The sequence below is a fragment of the Podarcis gaigeae genome (assembly GCF_964106915.1).
Source record: "Podarcis gaigeae genome assembly, chromosome: 16".
Taxonomy (NCBI): domain Eukaryota; kingdom Metazoa; phylum Chordata; class Lepidosauria; order Squamata; family Lacertidae; genus Podarcis; species Podarcis gaigeae.
Genome location: NC_139693.1, coordinates 29450876 through 29460926, shown reverse-complemented (window position 1 = coordinate 29460926; position 10051 = coordinate 29450876).

Genomic DNA, 10051 nt, shown 5'->3' with positions numbered 1-10051 from the left:
ACCGGTTGGGAAACACTGGTCTAAACCACTGAGCCTCTTGGGCTTGCCAATCAGAAGGTCAGCGGTTCAAATCCCCAAGACTGAGTGAACTCCTGTTGCTCTGCCCCAGATCCTGCCAACCTAGCAGTTTGAAAGCACACCAGTGCAAGTAGATAACTAGGCACTGCTACGGCGGGAAGGCAAACAACGTTTCCGTGCGCTCTGGTTTCTGTCATGGTGTTCCGTTGTGCCAGAAGCGGTTTAGTCCTGCTGGCCACATGACCTGGAAAGCTGTCTGTGGACAAATTCCGGCTCCCTTGGCCTGAAAGTAAGATGAGCACCGCAGCCGCATAGTTGCCTTTGTCTGGACTTAACCGTCCAGGGGTCCTTGACCTTTTTTTACCTTTACTTTGCCTAGCACTGGTTGACTATACTTTACTGCCGGGTTGGGGAACCTCAGGCTTGGGGCCTAGATATGGCCCTCCAAGCCTACATATCTGACCCTCAATAATCTCCTTAGGCCACAGCTTCACCTCAGCTACCCACCTTCTCCCCTGATCACACCCCTCCCTGGCCTTACTTTATACCCTCTTTGAGCATTTTTGGACCTGGCTGGAATGTGGTATTAAACTCTGATAATTGAATTTATTTATTTTTGTTCCACAAGAATTTTACATCGTTTAATTGTTAACAAAGCAACAGCCTCAGAGCAGTTTGGAAAAAGAGAATAAAACAATAGAATTATCAGTAAAAACATTTTAAAGGAAGTACTGTATATAAAACATTTAAAAATAATTAAAATAAATGGTAAGCTAAAAGTCAGATTTAAATGCCTCTCAATATTCTGTGTGTCTCGATAAGCTTGGCTAGACAAAAAAGTTTTTAGCTGGAGCCGGAAAGAGGGCAGTGAAGGCGCCTGCCTGATGTCAATGGACAGGGAGTTCCCAAGTGCAGGTGCACAAAAAGGTCAATTTCTTACCAGTGCAGAACGAGTATCATGTGGCATCTTTAGCAGTGCCAGTTCCACAGATCAAAGTGGCCCTAAATCCAGAGATTACTTGTGCTTTAGGGGAGCTGCATTGATTGCAGAGGGAATCATCTGGTTTAGGAAGGAGAAAGCATGGGAGAGCATTAGTTGAACAAGGGCAAATTAACAGAAGCGAGTGGGGTTCACAATTCACATTCAGCCAAAGGTCCACACTTACCAGGGAGTATGTTCCCACTGACCATTAGGGATGGGTGAATCTGTCAATTTCAGCTTCTCATTTTTCAGCCTTAAGTTCACGTCTCCTGTTTCCATATCAGTCTGCAATTTTTTTTAAGTCCTTATAAAAAAACCCACCCACATTTTAATACAAATTTCTCCTAATATACATGTTTGCATGCAGTTTTGCCTAATACTGTATGCACATTTTTTCAGAGCAATTCTTCCAGAATAATGCATGTTACTTTCACTAATATATGCATTTCAGTGGATACATTACCCCATGCTTTGCTGAAGAACTGCACTGCAAAACTTGGGGAAGTGTGGATCTCCAAAGGTGGCTGTGTTTTGGTTTGGTAATTGGCTTGGAAAGTGTGGATTAGCAAGGTGGGTTCACCTACAAATGCAAACTGAGTCGCATTTCTCCCGCTGTCCTCACTGAACACAGAATGACTTGCTTCTAAGTAAGCAAGTCTGTAAATAAAAAAAAGATGTGTCCCCCCCCCCCCCCGTTTCTGCCACCCCTCCCTTTGACAATTTCTTAGTAGTGTGAAAAACTGCCTATCTCCTGTTTGCAGGCAACGGACTGGTAAGATAGCATGCCACCACAGCAACAGATTTTCTATATTGTTCTCTCTGGCCATAAATTAAATGCATTCCCCCCCCCCCTTTCCGCCTCTCCCTCCATCTCACCAGCCGGTGGCGAAAAAAAGCTGGTGGCGTTTCAAACCATTTAAACATATAATTATTGCATCCAGAGCTGAGCCAAAGGGTTGCTGCACTTTGCTATCCTGTAGCTAATGGCCTTGCAGACGCACCAACAATCAACAGAACCACCAACATTTTGTCCCTCGCAAGGAAACATTATGTTGCCCCGCAGATGTCACAAGCCATGTTGTTTGTTGTTGGCAAGGCAGCCTTCGCAAGTAACCTCGCTCTGACATCCACCCTAGAATAGTTCTTTTAAAAAGCAGGCCAGCCAAGCCAGTGCTTCCAGAAGGAGATGCCCACTTTCAAGGCTGGCGGGGCATTGTTCTGCCAGCCCCTGCTTGCCTGCCTCCTTACTTACAAACAGCTCACAGGCTGGCACTGGCTGGCAGCTTCCTCCTCCTTAGTCTCAGTGTTGGATTCGGCAGCAAGGAGGATGGGGACGGAAGTAGGGCCTCATCAGCACTATGCATGTAAAACAGCCTCATACCACTTTAAACTGTTGTGGCTTCCCCCAAAGCATCCTGGGAACTGTAGTTTTTTAAGGGTGCTAAGCAGAGTCGCCCACTTGTGAGGGAGATTGGGGGTGCCCATGTTGCGTGTGCGACGCCCTGATGTCATGGCAGGATGTCAGAGGAGCCGGGGCGGAGCTGAACGCAATGGCAGCGTGGCTTCACTGGCTCCGCCTCCTCCTGCTGCTCCCGCCACCAGCCAGGGGCTGCTTCCCCTCCTTACGCTCCATGGCAGGAGGAGAAGGAGCCACACACTGAAGCCACACCGTGCTTGGCTCTGTGCTCAACCCAGTTTTTTAAAAAACATTGGGGAGGCAGTGTCCTCCCCGAAATATTGGGGGGGGGGGCAAAGAGTTGGATCCTCAGGAGTTAGCACCCCTGTCACAGAGGTATGATTTCCACAGTGGTTTAGCAGTCATTCCCTCTTCTCAGGGAACTCTGGGAATTTTTAGTTCTGTGATGGGAATAAAAGATGCAAACTGGATATTGTTCTGATTCCCAAGTCTAATGATTGAATGGTGACAGTACCCCCACCAGTCTATCCAGGTGAACCCTAGGGAAGTGAGGGATGAATGTGTATTAATGGTAAAGGTAAAGGGACCCCTGACTGTTAAGTCTAGTCGTGGACGACTCTGGGGTTGCGGCGCTCATCTTGCTTTATTGGCTGAGGGAGACGGCGTACAGCTTCTGGGTCATGTGGCCAGCATGACTTAGCTGCTTCTGGCGAACCAGAGCAGCGCATGGAAACGCCATTTACCTTCCCGCCAGAGCGGTACTTATTTATCTACTTGCACTTTGTGCTTTCGAACTGCTAGGTTGGCAACAGCTGGGACCGAGCAACGGGAGCTCACCCTGTCGCGGGGACTCAAACCGCTGACCTTCTGATCAGCAAGCCCTAGGCTCTGTGTTTTAACCCACAGCGCCACCCGCGTCCCTTTAAATGTGTATTACTTTTGTTATTTTCCCACTTATAGATGCTGAATTATCATTGTTGCATCATTTCTCTATATCTGCTCATTGCATTATCTGCTTGCGCTGAATAGCAGTGACTTGCTTGTACACAGCATGTGAAAATAAATATGTCAGGTTTTTGGTTTTTTGTTTGTTAAGTAGACTGTGGACAGGACCACATTCCCAGAAGGCAGCATCCTAGCCTAGGAGGTACAGGGTGGGCTACGTGGCGCACACAGTTCTGCCCTCCAACACATACCCACCACTTCCCATTTCTGCCACCCGAGGTGACTGCCTCTCTCTTCCTAACAATAGGGCTGGGTCTGGAGATTTTTTCTTGGGGGGGGGGCAATGACATACATCATGCACTACTTAGATGAGTCACAGACCATCACTGACTTCTAGCAGCCAAAACTAACAGGCATTTGAAGGGAGTCTCCCACATTATACTTCTCCAACCTAAACCTCTTCCTCTGGTGCTAGCGCAAAGGATTCTGGTTCATCTAATTATATGCTGTAATTATAGCTCTGCATTTATTGAAGCAGCCTTCGGAACAACTAGAACCCATTTCTGATGTACAGAGAACACAGTTTTCCTTATTTGGATGTCACGGCTGCACCTATCCTTGCAGCTGCTGCTGCAAGCAGAACCTGTTTACGGAGGAGACAATTCTGTATAATGGGGGCTCTTAAATTTAGCATCTGTGAGCAAAAGTATGCAAATAGCCATCAAGCCAGTGACCTCACCCAGCTACTATTTTCCTTACTTTCTAGACCTCCTTCCTCCCTCCCCCCCTTTTTTTTTTGCAGAGGCCACTCCCAACACATTTTCTAATTTTTAGTTTGCGCAAGCCCTTAAATGCTGCAACATGTTTCACGGTTTTTTAAGCACTTGTGGAGAGCGGCTCCAATTCTGATTAGAGCAGTGCTACTGGAGGAGGGGATGTTGAAGCTTTCCTCCACTTGCGCTGTTTTCCTGATTTAAATCCCCCCCCCAACCCCCTGCCCACCCTCTCTCCTGCCAGTACTCCCACTTGGGGGGCAGGGAATACAGACATGATAAAAGTATGTGTCCTTTTACAAACTGAGTCTAGAGCAGGGGTCAGCAAACTTTTTCGGCAAGGGGCCGGTCCACTGTTCCTCAAACCTTGTGGGGGGCCGGAATATATTTTGAATTCCTATTCCTATGCCCCACAAATAACCCAGAGATGCATTTTAAATAAAAGGACACATTCTACTCATGTAAAAACACGCTGATTCCCGGATCGCCTGCGGGCCAGATTTAGAAGGCAATTGGGCTGGATCTGGCCCCCGGGCCTTAGTTTGCCTACCCATGGTCTAGGAAGCTTCAGGGGTGGGTGGGTTGTGATTTAGATCAGGATAATGGCATGGGGAAAGGACAATCTATTTGTATCCTTCCTTATTGCAACATAGAGGCAGCTTGTGAAGGGTCCCAAGAGAAGATCTTAACAAGTGAGCAGTCTGACGCATTTTCCAGCACCACTGCTGCAATAAAAACCATCCTTTTGCAGTTGCTGTAAACCAGGGCTAGGGATCCTGTAACTCTCCAGTTGTTGTTGGACTCCGCTTCCCATCTGCTCCAGCCAATATTGTCCATGGTCAGCAAAGATGGGAGTTACTGTTTAACCACAGAGGACCACAAGTTTAGGAAAGGGCGTGGCTCAGTTGTAGAGCATCTGCTTTGTATGCAGAATGTCTCAGGTTCAATCCTAGGCATCTCCAGGTAAACCTGGGAATGTCCTCTGCCAGAAACAGTGGGAAGGTTGTTGCCACTCGGTGTATGCAGTACTGAGCAGGATGGACCGATTGCTCTGACTTGATATAAGGCAAGTTCCCATGTGCCTCATCTCTGCTAAGGACTGTGTGAGCGGGGGGGGGGGGGACCCCTTTAGGAGACCTGATAATGGATGTCTTCTGGGTCACATTTCTTTTGGCCCTGACTCGTCCCTAATGATGAGTACAGTGGTACCTCGGGTTAAGTACTTAATTCGTTCTGGAGGTCCATACTTAACCTGAAACTGTTCTTAACCTGAAGCACCACTTTAGCTAACGGGGCCTCCTGCTGCTGCTGCCGCGCCGCCGGAGCCCGATTTCTATTCTCATCCTGAAGCAAAGTTCTTAACCTGAAGCACTACTTCTGGGTTAGCGGAGTCTGTAACTTGAAGCGTATGCAACCTGAAGCGTATGTAACCTGAGGTACCACTGTACAATGTTTGTGAAGCCGCAAGCCTTTTGTGATGGGCCATGAATTAATAGCAGAAAAACTGCAATAGCTACCGCTGCTGTGCTTAACTGTCTTGCTCACTCCACACATGACGCTACTCAAGCGAGTAGACTGCTAGCCAGGCTGGCCGTATGCCTTCTGTTACAGAGGACAGCCCTCTGTTTGGAGAACTGTCCAGCCCAGAACCTTAAGAAAGGAGGGAAGCAGAATCATTGAAGATGTCCATCAGCATTCAGAATCCAGACAGCATACTGAGCAGGCACCCAGGACATTACAGTGAAATGTCCTTTTATTGCAGCCAACTCAGTCCTGACCCACTGTAATCAATGCATCATATGGATGTACTCTGAACAGGACTAATGTTGGATACAACCTGTTGCAATTCCATTTAAATTATGCCTATTTCTCCCCCTAAAACTGTCCCTTATATAAATTGAGTATATACAGTGGTGCCTCGCAAGACGAAATTAATTTGTTCCGCAAGTCTTTTCGTCTTGCGAGTTTTTCGTCTTGCGAAGCACGGTTTCTCATAGGAATGCATTGAAAATCAATCAATGCGTTCCTATGGAAACCGCCTTCAGACCAGGTCCGGGGACAGTCTGTCCCCCGACCTCTTCTGAAAGCCGGCGGGGGGGGGGGGAAGTCTTTGCTTTCCCCCGCCTGCCTTCCCGGGACAGCGGAGACTTCTCCGCTGTCCCGGGGCGATCTTAAAATGCTGGCAGGCGGCAGCGAAGCTTTCGCTGCCGCCCGCCTGCATTTTAAAATCGCCCCAGGACAGCGGATGAATTCTCCGCTGTCCCGGGGCGATTTAAAAGCCCCCGGGAAGGCAGGCAGGGGGGGGGGACAAAGACTTTTGCCCCCCGACCGCCTTCAGAAGAGGTCCAGAGGGCTCCCCAAGCGGCAAATGTCTGCCCCGCGCGAGGGGCGCTCTGCTTAAGAGCGCCCCTCACGCGGGGCAGCAGGCTGCTATCCGCAGCCTAGGCGGGAACTCTTCTGAAGGCTGGCGGGGGAGAAGGGCTTTTCGTCCCACCGCCAGCCTTCAGAACAGCCTTCTGAATGTTGGCGGTGGGGAGGAAAAACCCTCCTCCCACCACAAGCCCCGGGAACAGAGGAGAAGCCCTTCGCGCCTTGTCCTCTGTTCCCGGACGTCCCACCGCAAGCCTTAGGACAGGTCCGGGAACAGAGGAGAAGGCGCGCTGCGCTTCCCCGCTGTCTCCGGAGATTTCCCTATGGGCTTTCATCTTGCGAAGCAAGCCCATAGGGAAATTTGTCTTGCGAAGCCGCTAAAAAATCGGAAAACCCTTTCGTCTTGCGGGTTTTTCGTTTAGCGAGGCATTCGTCTTGCGGGGCACCACTGTACAGGCAAAGCAGCGTCTTCTTTGGTGATGGATAAATGGCGACTCTACCACTTGCATGAGAATACCCAGGGCATTACATGTGACTCAGCCTCTAGTCCAGGGATGGCTTCCTTCCAGGTGCTGTTGGATTCCCAACTTCCATCAGCTCCAGCCAGCATGACCAAAGGGGGGTGCAAGTGATACTTCAGGAGCATCTGGAGGAACACACCCCTGCTTTGTTCTCCATGGCAACTGGCTCCACAGTCTGCAGAGATCCACCACCAGCAACGCACACACAAAGGCCTCACAGAATTCAGCTGGGTTGCTACCGCCTCCGTTCTTCTTCTTCCAGGGTCACAGTCAGGTGGTAGAGAACTTATGACCCTCCAGATGTTGTTGGACTCCAGCTTCCATCAGCCCCAGCCAGCAGGGTCATTGGTCAGGGATGACGGGAGCTGGAGTTCAGAAACATCGGGAGAGGGCCCCAGGTTGCCTAGCCCTGCTCTAAGTCTTCCTGCACAGCTCCAGCATACCACTTGAAGTGTGAGAGAAGGAACCAGAGCAGTTTTTTAACTTCAAGAAGCCTAGTTTGAGCTAGTCAGGAGACCCACACGAGTCCCGATTCCTTGCAACTGGGAACCTTCATGCATTTCACAGAATTATATTAAAGCAGTGTACGTTGCTGGCTGGCTGCCTGTCTTAAAAGCCAATTTAAGAGGGTGGCAGCATCAACTTTCTAAAAGCAAACAATTGCAAGCTGAGTGCCCTCTCTCGCAGCTGGGAGAGCGATTGTAATCTGCAGGGTTCACATGCCGGTGACAACCCGCTAAACAAGCAGTGTAAGCAGCTTAAAAATAGATCTGCACAGTGATTATTATTTCCACACTGCTGCTTCATTTTTCTGCTATAGCTTCCTGTAGCAATGTAGGCAGGCATCTTTTTAAGTCTATAGGCATTAGAGTCTCCTGCGGATATAGCTGCAGCCATGGAGGAGCTAATATTTCCATCTTGAATGTTTTCATATCTATTAATCTCTTATTTTTTCCCTTTGAAAACTTGTGCCATAAGGAGGAACAGGAATCAGGTCTACAGCAGAGAGGAGGAACCTTTGGTCCTCCATTTGTCGCTGATCTTCCACTCCAATCAGCCCCAGCAAGCATGGCCACAGATGATGGGAGTTGTAGTTTGGCAACATCTGGAGGGTCAAAGGTTCCCCTTCCCTGTTCTATGCTTTTCAGTGGGCTTTGCAATTTCATTAGCAAATTGCCAAGTTCATGTGATTGTGGACTTGTAGATCTTTTGCCGCCAGTGATGCAGTAGGTTTCTCTTGGGACGGGAGAACCTGAAAAACTAGGCTATATGCTTTGGACGCAAGTTTCTAGGACCCACTTCAAGATATGTTGGGCTAGCCTGCAGTCAGTCAGTTGTGGTTCTCCTGAGATGGAAGCTGCCAGTGGTAGAATAATTTGGAGGTTTGTTGAACCTTTGACACTCCACATATTGCTGAACTACAACTCCAGCTAGTCCCAGCCAGCATAGCCAACGGCCACTGAGGATGGGAGTTGCAGTTCAGCAACAGCTTGAGGGACGAAGATTCATCACACCTCATCTATAGACTTAACTCCTTCCTATAGATAGGCTTGTAGGAGGAGAATATGGTAGGAATATGGCTAGCCTCCCACTTCTTTTTCTCAAGGAGGTGGGTCATTTTTTTTTAAAGGTATAATTCCTCTCTCTTGCAGAATCTGAAAAAAGCCCCTTTTCAGTGCACATGAACTTTGGAATCCCTGGCCCAGAGATTCTCCCATACCTGATGGTTTTCTACTGTAAAGACCATCCTTTTAAGGAAGGCCCCTGGTTGCTATTTTATTAAACTGTTACTGAGTTTTTAGATGCTGTGTTTTCTACAGACCCTTGCGAGCTCTGCAACAGTGAGGCAAACATGCTCCTATACCAGGGGAACTGGAGCCCGAAGGGACTTTACACCTGTTATCGTGATGTCTGTTGCTGCCCTATGCACAGGAGTAACTGTGCAGGAACTCCACACTTTTTCTTTTTCCTTTTAGGATGCCCTTCGTATGTTTGGTAAAGGCTTTAATTTTGCCACACAATTTCTTTGTTGCTAGGGTGTGGCCGACAGTAATCCCCGTCTCCTCTCCTCCCTCTAGTATGATCTGGCTTCAGCTGCCCTATGACTATAACTGTCAAGGGCAAGGGTTCTCTAGTCTGAATTGTGAGGTAGGCAATGTCTCAGGATGGAAAGTAGAATGGGTGCTGCTGCTGTTAGAGCATGAGGCAGTCAGTTAGTTGGAAGACAGGGATGCTACCAAGAAAGGCCAGTCAGGCAAAATAGCAAGGGTGATGGTGGATTGGTCATGCGAGTTGTCAGGGGAAGGGATTGGCTGTCCTATGCATGGGAAAGGCAGTTGGCCCATGCAGCACTCTTCCTGATTGGCTCAGGAGCACCTGCCCCTCAGGTCCCCCCCCCCTTTCCTAGGGTGGGATAGTACCCTGGATTCAAACCCCTCACCTGTACATGCAAAGTGTAAGCCAGGAGTGGGGAACCTGTGGTGCTCCAGGTGGTTTGGACTCAACTCCCTTTGACCCCAGCCAATGGTCAGGAAGGTGGGAGGTGTCATAATGACGTCGGAAGACCAGATCATCAGTTTGCATTTCTTAGTACAGAAAGTATTGATCTGATGCATAGAGATCTTTCCTATTCTAATTAATTCAAGAGGGTACTGGAAGCTTCTGTGTGTGAAAGAAACAAGCAGAAACTTCTTGATGCTTGGGTTATTCCTTCAGAGAAGCTGAGTACAGTTGGCTTAAACTGGTTCTGTTATCTCTTCTGTCAAGCTCATGCTGACTATAATTATAGGCCAAGAGGAGCCTGGGTTTCACTTTCTCTATCTCTTTTCTTTCTGGTGTGGTGTTCTGTACATAGTATGGTTAGTGTCAAGGTTTAGACTTAATAGAAGTTACTGTACGTTTAAGTGAAGTCTGCTGCAACTGAATTTCTTATGGACAGTGTCAATCCTGAATGTACAGTGGTACCTCGGGTTAAGTACTTAATTCGTTCCAGAGGTCCGTTTTTTAACCTAAAACTGTTCTTAAC